Raw genomic sequence first — 12979 nt, 5'->3', positions numbered from 1 at the left:
AGGAGATAACATGCCTGGAATTTCTGGATATTACACAACCAACAAAAAAACATGCCCAGAAAACGTTCGTTTTATAGGAAAAGAGAAATTTCCAAAAAAATTATAAATGTGGATAACCATATCTGACCGTAGTATGTCCGAGCCATTGTTTTGCACTTCCTAGGCTGTAGCATCATTCATCAATCTATATTGATAAATGTTTAGAAAAACGACTTCTTTCATTCATTCACAAGTATCATGGAGAATTTAACTATTTATTTTGGCCAGATATAGCATGTTCTCATTATTCTGAAGATTCTCTAAATTGGATGAACCAATATGTCTATTACGTTGATAAAGAATCCAATCCCCCAAATGTGCCTCAAGCACGACCAATTAAAAACTTTTGGAAACATTTGGCACAGAATGTTTACGAGGGAGATTGGCAAGCTTCAACAGAACAAGTTTTGATTGATTGAATTAAATTAAAACTACAAGAAATCGATTTAAATTCTTTACAGCCGCTTATGAAAGGCGTCAGAGCAAAATTGAGATCAATTGCAGACGGTGGCGTTTTTTTATTTAAAAAATAACTTATTTTTATTAAAAGATAAATACTTTATTCTAAACAAATATAATAATAATTTTTTTTCATTTACATATAAGTTATTTTTTGCCGACCTAAGAATTTTAGAACTCAATCTTATTTGCTATTTTAAATCAACTAAAAACAGCAAGAAAACCGTTTTATTTAAATTTTAGATAGCATAATTAAAATAAAATCGGGAAAACGAACGTTTTATTTAAATTCTAAACAAAGCTGTTAAAATAAAAACGAAAAAAAACTAACATTTTATCTTAATTTTGGATAAAATAGTTAATATAGCAACGGCAAAACAAACGTTTTACTTGAAATTTTTTTTGTTTTATTTTATCGTTTTGTTTTATTTTAAGTAAAATAAATAAAATGAAAGCAGCAAAGCAAACTTTTTTTAGAAATTCTAAACAAATTAATTTTAAAATTACAACATTAAAACGAACGTTGTATGTAATTAAATAAAACATTCGTTTTAATGTGTTTTTTAAATAAATTTGTTTTTTAATTATTTTATTTACAATTGAATTTAAAAAAATATTTAAAGGACTAAGTTAGTTTAAGAATTAAGCTAAAAATTAATTCATCATCAAATGTAAATATAAACAAATCTGACAGTATTTTCCCATTCAATAAAAAATATGATTATCTTAAGTATTGGTATGCATATTCTACATCTTTAGTAAATAAAATAGCAAAGTTTGAAACAAAAATTATGATCGATTCACCAGATATCATACTTATTACTGAAACATGGTTCCAAAATGACTCAATTATTAATATTAACAACTACAACTGCTTTTACAATAATAAAACAAATAAATAAGGAGGAGGTGTCGGAATATTTACAAAATATGATATATATGCTTATGAAGTATCGGTTTCACCTTTATATAAAGAAGTTGAACAAATATGGTGTAGCATTGTATTTCATAAAACAAAAACATTAGCTGGATGTATATACAGACCACCAAACAGTACTGACTTAATAAATAATGCAGTTAATGAATTAATAAAATCTGCCATAAAAGAAGTAATGAATGGAATGTACTCAAATGTAATGATCGTTGGTGATTTTAATTACCCAAATATTTTTTGGAATGCAAACAGAACTATCGAGCTAAAACAAAACTTCCAAACAAGCAGAGCATTAATAAATAATTTGCAAAACAATTATTTACATCAAATAGTTAGCAAACCAACTTTTCAAATGGCTATTGATAAACCAACAAATATATTAGATTTAATAATATGCGACAATCTAGATTTAGTATTCAACATTGAATATGATGCTCCACTTGGTTAAATTATGCAAACCAATGTTATAAATACTTTTTAAAAATTTATGAAAAAGATTGCAAAACAATATATTCCTCACCACTTCAAACCCACTTGTTCTATCCAAAATCCTTGCATCAATAAAAAAAATCAATTAAAGAGTCTAATTAGAAAAAACGTAGCCTATGGTGCAGAGTGCGTGCTACAAACTTCAAAAATACAAACTTAAATAATGAATACAAACTAGTTAATAAAATGATAAAAAATCAAATTAAAAAATCTACTCTTGATTATGAAATAAACTTAGCAAAGGATGTAAAACATAACCAAAAACTCTTCTATGCATGTGCACAAAGAAAAAATCAAACACATAAAATAATAACCGATAAAAAAATTCATTGCTAATCTACTAAATTGTAGTTTCCAATCAGTATTTGTCAAAGAAAATCAAGATCCACCACATTTCATCAATAAAACAATGCAATTATTTGAATGTGACTGGGACCAAGAACTAAAAGAAGATATTGTACTTAATTACTTTAATACTCAAGAAATCGATTCATTCAGGAGAGCTGCCAGAATTATGGCTGCCAGAATTATGCTAGAATTATCTGCAAACACTTTTTAAAAAAGGAGATAAGAAAGATCCACTCAACTACAGACCTATCTCTTTAACATCGATACCAAGTAAGATAATAGAGAAAATAATTAGAAAAAAGATGATAATTTATATAACAGAAAACAATCTGTTAACGCCTCAACAACATGGATTTGTACAAAATAAAGGGTGCCTAACAAACGTATTAGAAACTTTCGATATTATTACAACTGAAATTAAAGATGGTTATCCAGTTGATATATTATTCCTAGATTTTGCAAAGGCGTTCGATAAGGTACCCCACCATCGACGTATATATAAAATTTCTAACTATGGAATGAAAGGTAATACTTTAAATTGGATTGATTCTTTTTTTGAGAAACAGAAAACAAAGAGAGGTAATGGGTAAAGCTGTATCAGATTAATGCGAGGTTTATAGTGGTGTGCCACAGGGCTCTGTATTGGGTTCTCTTCTCTTTCTGTTATATATCAATGATCTTTCCCAATGTATCTCTTCAATTACAAAACTATACGCTGATGATACTAAATTCATATCTGTTTTAAAAGAACATAATGATCTAATTAATATGTAAAATGACATTGATTTGTTTACTGAATGGTCAAATGTATGGTTAATGGATTTTAACATAAGCAAATGCAGTTATGCAGATTGGAAGAAAAAATATTAACTATAACTACACTATGAAACACAACAATCAAAGTTTTTTTTCTAAAAACGACAACAAAAGAATTAGACTTAGGTATCATAGTTTCATTCAATATGAAATGGAATCATCAGGTTCAAGCAGCTACTAGTAAAGCACAAAGAATCTTCCGTTTAATAAGAAAAAGTTTTAGTTATCTTAATACTGAAATGGTATGGCAATTATACACATCGCTGGTTAGACCACACCTGGAATATTCAATTCCAGTGTGGAGTTCAGGTAATAAAAACGATATCAATGACCTTGAAAAAATTTAAAGACGAGCAACAAAGCTAGCACCTGAACTAAAACATCTAAGTTATACTGAAAGATTGGTAAAGTTGGGTTTCACAAATCTGGAAACAAGACGTACAAGAGGTGATCTTATTAAGTTTTTCAAAATAACAATTGGGATTGATAAGATATGGTATAAAGAGCTTCATAAAGCTTCTTCCCAAAGTCTATGAAATTTGAAAGAGAATTTTCACAAACAACCCTGAGACACAATTTTTTACGAACAGATTAATACCTCATTGGAATGCTTTACCTAAAAAAGTGGTTCCTGCAATGACAGCAAATTCTTTTAAAGCGAGACTAGATAAACATTTGTTAACGGCTGATAGAGTATAAATTCTAAACTTTATGTTCCGCGACAATAGTCTTTACAGTAGCTTGTATTACTACTACTAATTGAAATTATTCTCAGTTTTCATTATATAGCAACTTTATATATAAATAGTTTAAACAAAACTAAAACGCACTAAAATGTCAAGAAGATACTAATATTTTTTACTCATTGATGGTATTCCCTATTAGAGATATCCTTAAAAAGTGCCATAAAATGACATTTTATTGCCGTAAAACATCAGTTTTGGACTAACTGCAGGGATCGTCCATAAATTACGCCACGCTTTTTACACGGCGATTTTCATTAAACTTAAAGCGCTATTTTGATAATATTTTTTTATTTAACCTTAAGCTCTGCGAGGAAAAACTTTTGACCTTTTTTGTTTAATTTATTAGTGAAATAGTCCATAAACTACGCAACTAGCGTTGCGTAGTTTATGGACGATCCCTTATAAATAAAGAATATGATGGGAAAATTTCAATCTAAAAACTTATGTTGATCTTGAAATACCATGTTTTTAAGTTTACAAAATCGCTAATTATTAAACACCAAGAAAAACACAAAAATAAAATTAAACTGATAAAAATACTATGAATTCATTAATATATACCAGCAAAATAAGCATGCGCTCTGGATAACTTTTGCCAAATCCATTAAGCATAAACTGTGAAACTGGCAATCCAAGTTTTTGTATTATTGATCTTTAACCAGATTTAACATTATTAACTGCATAATAAATACCTACACTACCGTCCATAATTATTAGAATGATCGTACTTTTTGATATTTGAAAGTTTTACTTACTATTGGGAGAAAAACTTAAAACAAAATCTACCTGAATTATATGTTATCTTTGTTTTTATTAGGTTTACAAAAAATTAATATAAGGTCCGATAAGATTAATATCTAATTTACTTGCCTTTTAATCGCCCTTTTAAAGGGTGATTAAAAGGTATAAAGTTTATGACAATAACTGCTATAAATATTCTTGACATTTTACTTATCCAATTTATTCAATTTATTAAAACTTATCCAATTTTTCAAAGTCGACTTTATGCCACTAACTAATAAGTTTTTTCCACATTTTATGAATCATTTTATGAGACAGATCTTGTAATTAGGGTAGGCTAAATCATTTTATTTAATAGTTGATCGTTATCTCAGTCGAATAACTTAAACATATTTTTTTAAATATAGATTTAAACTTTAATTCATTTTCTTTTGAAAAAATAAATTGCTTCTCATTAACCCATCTTTGCGAAGGTGTAGCATAACTTTTTAAGAGTAACAAGTAAACTACTTTTGTCATTACCCCTTCTATTTTCACCTGTGGCATTCTAACCAAAACAGCCCGACACCTTAACACTACACCCACATGTTTTACAGTCAATAGTACTCGCTATTTTATTATAAACTCAACAATCTTTTTTTTTCAGACAAACAATCTTATCTTTGAACCAAATAATTAAAACTTCGACATGTCGGTCAGCGTTTTCAGTTATTGATGGTCCATATTTTATGTAGTTTTGCCCACTTTAGCATTTTCATCATCCTTATGATCTTTATTGAAGCATATAAACAAAGTACTTTTAAGTTATCTAATAGTGCAAAACTATAAAATTAAACAAAAAAAATAGTTACATAAAAAATAGCATTTTAAAAAAAAGTTAATGTAATTCAAATAATTATGTAATTACGTATTTCAAAAATTTTTCTTGATATTTTTCTTTAGGATATTTAGTGAACTGTGTCCTATCTTCTGCCATTAACCATCTACAGAAACTGTTGAGGTTATTTTATTTTTATTTTTTTGCTTCCTTATTTTTGCTGTTTTAATGGCATTTTTAGTCATAAATACTTAACAAACACTATTATATATACCATGCAAAACATTAGTAATATTGTTGTAAGCTTTTTAAAAAAAAGGTAAAAGATTTACTAGCTCAATGAGCTTTATAAATTTTTCTAAATGCTATCACCATTTAAACATTAGTAGTAAAGGACTTTTCTCTACTATTTTGTGATACTGTTGTTTTTTTTATGTATTGCAATAGGACTCTTGTAAGATTCGAATGTTTAATGTCATTGACAAGAACTTCAAATACATGAAACGTATAGTTCTAAACTAAATCTTTGTTGCTTAACTTAATTATTTCTAACATTAACAATATTTGCACAGTCTGAGCAAGAAGTTTTTTTATTAAAAATTTCAATAAACCAAAATTATTAGCAATGTTATAATCATCTTTGTTTTCAAGAATTATTTAAAAGTTTATTTTTGCCACATAGAGTTACTTGTTGACAGTAAAGAACCAGATGCTAACTCGTGTTAAACCGTCTTTTTAGTGTGTGCAAACTGGTTACAAGAAAATGATATCTTTTTAGTTCAAAAATGATTTCTTAAACTATTTTTGAAAAGTTGTTATTACAAAGGTTGTTTTTAGTCATATCCCACTCACAATGGTTTTGACGACTTTAGTAGTTTGTCGAATAGTAAACAATCTAAGGATAAAGATAATGAGTGTACATATATCAATAAATATAGGGATAAGTGCAGCAGAATGTACATACAACGACTGATTAAGGGATAGGCGTAGTGGAGTGAACACATATTATATATAATAAAATTGTTGTATATGGGATATGATCTAGACAACCTATAACAAAATGTGTTTAGTCACATATAAACAAAACATCCATTTGCACTTTTAAAAGACATGTACTGAGCAAAATTAGGATTGAAAGTATGATTAATAAATTTAAATTAACATGCAGCTGAAAGGTAAACAAATATTATTCTTTAAAAAAGGTGCTTAAATCAGTTTTACTGCTAAAAAATATGCAAAAAATAACTTTAACAACGTATTCCTCCTTAAATTTTACGTCAAATATGATAGTAATATTTGTATTTATTTTTTATTTATCTATTTTTCAGTTTCTGTAAAATAAAGGGGGTATGTAATAAAACAGTTAATAAAAAATATGTAATAAAACCTTAATAAAACAATTAAAATAAACGGGAAAAAACTAACATTTTATTAAGTAAAAACGGAAAAAATCGAATGTTTCATTAACTTTGAATAAAATAATTATAATAAACTAATTATAATAAACTAAGTTTAAAAATGCTGCTTTCTTTTTTTAAATTTTTTGAACGTCGATGTTTGAAAGAAAAATCGGTTTTCTCAAATTTTATGCTAAATGTTTTCTGTTCATTGATTCGTCGAACCCTGTTTCTAAATTTTGTGCTGGCCTGATGCCGACCCAAAACAGTTTAGGTCGGCAAAAAAATTTTTGCCGACATAATTTTTCCTAATTCCGAGGACTGCTTTATAAATCAGCTGTACAACGTCAAAACAAAGTAACCAACATTTTTATCAAAATTTACTTTTTTATATACTCTTTGATACCAACTCATGCAGAATTTTTATGTAATATCCTATTTGGAAACAGACAATTATATCAGGAGTTACCACACAGTAACTACAACATTTTATTCTGATAAATAAAAAAAACAATAACAAAACCCAATATCTACACAAAGTTGTAGATAGTGTGTTTTGAATTTGTTATGATTGTAATCTGCCGAAAATATATTTCAAGCGTAGTGAAATTTAAACTCAAAACACAGTAACTAACTACTAGCAACGATTTTAATTCTTAAATTTTTACATTAAATAACTAATCGAAAAAAGAGTTATGGACTGGGATCACAATTATGCATTACCAAAACGCATACATAAGTTCTTTTAAGTAATTACTTATTATTATATTATGTATTTACATTAACATGTAGTTCTATTTTTAGTCGACAACGTTGAAGATGATTTAGATCCTGATTTTATTACTATTACTGCTAATGAAGGTACTAAATGTTTTATACACACATATTATTTAGTTAGTTGCACAACATATTAACACGTCATGTTGTATTTTATATTAGTGTTTATTATATTTTTTAGTTAAAGAAGTTGTAAATGTTTTTGATGACAGCAATTTTGTTCCAATTACTGAAGATCAAGGTACTGAATAATTTATATACACAATCAATTTATTTATTAATATAACTTATTTACATGTCACACCATTTTGTATACTTATATACATGTCACACCATTTTGTATTACTTATATATTATAATATTTATATTTTTTAGTTGAAGAAGTTGAAGAGGATTTGGATGACAGTGACTTAGATCCTGATTATATTCCAATTACTGAACATTATGGTACTAAATAATTTATATACACAACAATGCATTTGTTAATACATCATATTTAAATGTCACATAAAATTGTGTACTAGTATTTATATTTTTTAGTTGAAGAGGTTGAAGAGGATTTGGATGACTCTAACTTTGATCCTGATTTAACCCTAGTTACTGAACATCAAGGTACTAAATAATTTATATATACCTACAACAATGCAGTTGTTACTACATCATATTTACATGTATATAAATATTTAACATATTCCAGATAATCAACTTATTGAAACTGCAAGGAAATATAAGAAATTTAGTCTGGCAGATAAGAAAGCAGTATTAGAAGAAAAAAGGAAATTAAAAAATGTCAATGCCAAGACAAAACATCCAACCCGTTCTCTTACATGCCCTGTAGAGGTTAGAAATAATTGTAGAGACAATCTATCCACTGATCATCAAAAGTTTTTATGGAAAACTTATTTGTCTCTAACAACATATGTCCAGAGGAGACAATTTTTAACAAAATGTGTAACAATTACATCTTTAAAACGTCGAACAACAGTGGAGGGTTCTGTTAATAGCTTTAAAAAGTCACAATCCAGGATTTACAAACTTTCAGACTCCAAAAAAAAGAAGTACAGGTATGTAAGACCACTCTTCTAAATGTTCTTGGCTATAAAAATGATTCTGTTTTAACAGAACTAGTTAAAAATATGAACAGTAACTTTTTTATGTCATCTGTTACTTAAAATATTAAAAAATGTATACCCAAAGATATTGTAGCTGATCATATACGGCTGTACAAACCATCTGTAAGTCATTATCAGCAACTTAATGCACAATATATAATGTACTTGCCTTTTGGACTAACAGTAAAAGCCATGTATGATGATTTTTGCTCTCAACATAAAAACTATTGCTCTCAAGAGTTTTATAGACAAATCATAAAAGATTTAAATAGATATTTAAGAAATCCCACAATTGATAAATTTGAAGATTGCTCTACCTATCAAAATATAATTGGAAATTCTCTGATGAGAATGAAATAAGAGATAATATTACACTTTTAGAAAACCATAAAGCCAAGGCTGTAGCAGCAATGTCGAAATATAAGGAAGATTTTAAACTGAGTATCGAGTCAACTTGTATCTTCTCAATGGACTTACAAAAAGTTATATTAATTACTAATATGCCAGATACTAAATCTTCTTTTTTTACCAGTAGACTAGTGGTATTTAATGAAACATTTGCTCAATTAAAACCAAATGCCTTATGCCACTGTGTACTTTGGCAAGAATCCATTGCTGGGCGTTAATCTGAAAATGTTACGGACTCAATATTGGCTTTAATTAGTAACCAAAGGGATGTACAAGATTTTATTTTCTGGGCTGATAATTGCACTGGCCAGAACAAAAATTGGATCTTATAAGCATTGGTATGTAACTTAAATTCAACAAATTCCTTATTTCAAAATAAAAAATCAGTAACAATGAAATACCTAACTAAGGGTCATACCCATATGATTGTTGATGGGGTCCATCGAAATATTGAAAAAATATAATGAATAAGACTTAATAAAGACTGAATATGACTTAAAAAAGACTGAATAAGTACTTTACAATTATTTTATTATGTTTTACTGTTATTTATTTTGTTTATACTTGTTGTTATTTTTATATGAAACTGTGAAAATTGTTCTACCTGAAGACTAGGTATTTTCAAGTTATTTATCTTATGCAATAAAGAAAGTGATACATATTTGTTTTCATTTTTGATTTTTATTTTAAGTGGTTATTTCTAGCTTTTACATAATTTTATTAGATCTGTCATTTATCTGTTATTCTTTAGTTTGAAATCAGTAAACTATGCAATTTAGTATAATTTTTAGGTTGCGATTAAAGAGCATTAATAAAAAAATAGTTTGTGGTAAGTAAAAGCAAATGATTCATAATACCAACAAAATGTGGTGCTTTAAAAGACTAGATTCAACCACTACCATGTGGACGTTACTTACTAATTGAGCATTTAAATAGAAATTCAATACTAGTTTAAGTAAATTAGTGCGAAATAAGTATTTGTTAATTGGTTATTGTTTTGAACTTTCGTACAAGTTTGTGAAAATACTCCACTCATAAAAAAATTTAAACATTTGTTAGTTCATTGGAGTTAGGGGAGTATTTAGACTTTATTTTAGGAGGAATAGAGCGACTCAATTTTTCACTATGCCATGTCTTCTTGCCGAAGGATAAATAAGATTAATGATTTTTCAAAATATTGAATACAAAATATAGGTGTAGGAGGAGTCGGTTGACCCATCGTTTATCTGAAATACCCCCCTAAATGGCCCATCGGTTATCTTAAATACCCCCTAAATGGCTTTCATTTTTATTTAACAAATATAATTTACACATACCGTGTTTTAAATTAAACGTGATAGGATTTTCAAATTTTTCTATAAATTTCAAAACACAGTATCTACAATTACAGCTTAATGAAAGCTAAAAATACCATTTTGTCGATTTACATTGAATTCTTTGCATTTTCTTGATAACCATATGAAGTTTCAAGTGAAAAGTATGAAGTTAAGTTGGCGGCCCGACGTACTTTACAAAAATCATTTTCATATCAAATTATGAAAAATACAGATATTGTGTTTTGACGATGTACAGCTGAAATATTAAAATAGTTTTGAAGTAGAGAGTTAAGTCACGTGATATTTTGTATTTTTTAAACTTCGTCTAAAAAATACAACAAAAGATTTTTAGGTAGGTGCCGAAAAACTAAAACCCACCCATCAAAATCAATAATACATACATACATATACATATATATATATATATATATATATATATATATATATATATATATATATATATATATATATATATATACATAATATACATATATATATGTATATATATATATATATATGTATATATATATATATATAAACATATATATATATATATATATATATATATATATATATATATATATATATACATAATATACATATATATATGTAGATATATATATATATATATATATAAACATATATATATATATATATATATATATATATATATATATATATATATATATATATATAGATATATATATATATATATATATATAGATATATATATATATATATATATATTGGTGTTATTTTTTTCAGAAAGGAATGCAGAAGATTTATTTATGTAAAGACGACATTTTTCATTTGAATTAAAAAAGTTGTTCAGTTGTTAATGATTCAATTTTGTGTAAATACCAGTAAAATTAAATAGTTCATTCGTCTTCACATGAAAATAGGTTCTGCGACTATTTATTTATTATGTATATGAGTTTTTTTAAAGAGTAAATAGAAAGGGCTTTTTATTTTCCAAATGGTAATTTGTAACAACAACAAAAAGTGGGAAAACAATATCTTTTGGTTTGTCTGAAGTGGTTGGTGGTGATGCAGGTACTATTTTGCAGAACTTTACTAACATAATAGACAATATTTGTGATGTTGTTAGCAACTCAGCCATGGGAAAAGAAATTAATTTTGCTAAATTAATAACATCAATTAAATCAACAATGTCTGACCTCGATTCAGTTAATCTTCTATTTAACTCACAATTAAATATATTAGGAAAAAAACTTTTGCCAATTGCAAATAATTGGAATTTACTTTCTTAAAATGTAATTCCAATTATTGAAATAAAATTTCAATAATTGGAATATACTTTCTTAAAATGTCAAAGATAATATGAAGGATATGAGTAATTTTTTCTGCAAACTCCATTTGCTCGCTAATTTTGCTTCTGAAACTGATAAAGTTTTAAATTCTTTTGAAAAAGTTTTGTTAGGAGATAATTATGAGAATGTTTTTGCTTTTATCAGTAAAGAAGGTGGCGTTGCTAGGTTAGTTCGTACTGCATGTAAGGCATTTCATTCAAGGGGTAGTGAGGAAGCTAGTGTTGCCACATATTTTAATTCCTTCTTTTTCTCTCGCAATGTAAAACTATTTTTTGTTCCATTTATTGGAAATTTCGTTTTAATATTTTGTATTATAATGCAGCTGCCCTATATTATCACAAGGATGCTATAATTGAATTTTTTAATGCGTGGCCTGATCCAAATAATTTATTAAAGGCTATTAAGGAAGATATTACAAATCTTGTATTTATTGCTGAAGTTCGTGCATTAGGAATCATTGATAAACTACTTACAGGTCCTTTGTGGCGAATCACTTGATAGCATTTGCTATTGAACCCCTACCTACTTCGTTTGAAAATTAGACTTCCAACTCTTTGTAAGGATGCTTCTTCTTAATTGTTTGCAAATGGAAAAATTTTGGAGGATACTAATCTTCATCAAGACATGGTTTATTGCAAACTGTTTGAAAACACACAAAATGATGAGATTCTTTGACTGTGCGATCACTTGAAGTTATTTTTCATGCTATTCTTATTATTTTGGAACGTCAGTGTGCTGATCATTTAACTGGTGGTAAATATTGGAATCCATCTGATTCAGTTGCTGATGCAGCTTCTAATGTCGCTGTTACTAACAAAGCATCAGAAAGTGACTTTGCCATTTTGGATTTAATGATACGTATAAAACCAAATGCAAATGTTCAAACTATCCAGGCTTTGACGATGTGGTCTCAGAATCAAACATTAGAATGGCTAAATTGTAAAACAAATGAAGAGAGAAAAGGATTACTTGATTATTCAAGAACCAAAGTATCAATGATGAAATACAAATATGATGAAAGAAAAGAAGCACTTAAAAAAGATAAAGCTATCCGCCTTCTAGCAAAGCAAGAAGAAAAATATATATAGGAGATATTAAATTACACCAAAAAAAAGCTTCAGCTTGTAATAGCTTAATAAATTTAAATGTAAAAGCATGGATTTCATTGCAAGAAGCAGAAGAATCACTTTATAATATGTAAGAATCATTAAAATCAAAAGTACTCCTTGCTCAACTTAATTTTTATTGT

Source organism: Hydra vulgaris, chromosome 12, assembly GCF_038396675.1.
Source record: "Hydra vulgaris chromosome 12, alternate assembly HydraT2T_AEP".
In the NCBI taxonomy this organism is placed as follows: domain Eukaryota; kingdom Metazoa; phylum Cnidaria; class Hydrozoa; order Anthoathecata; family Hydridae; genus Hydra; species Hydra vulgaris.
Note: the sequence above shows the minus strand (reverse complement) of the source record.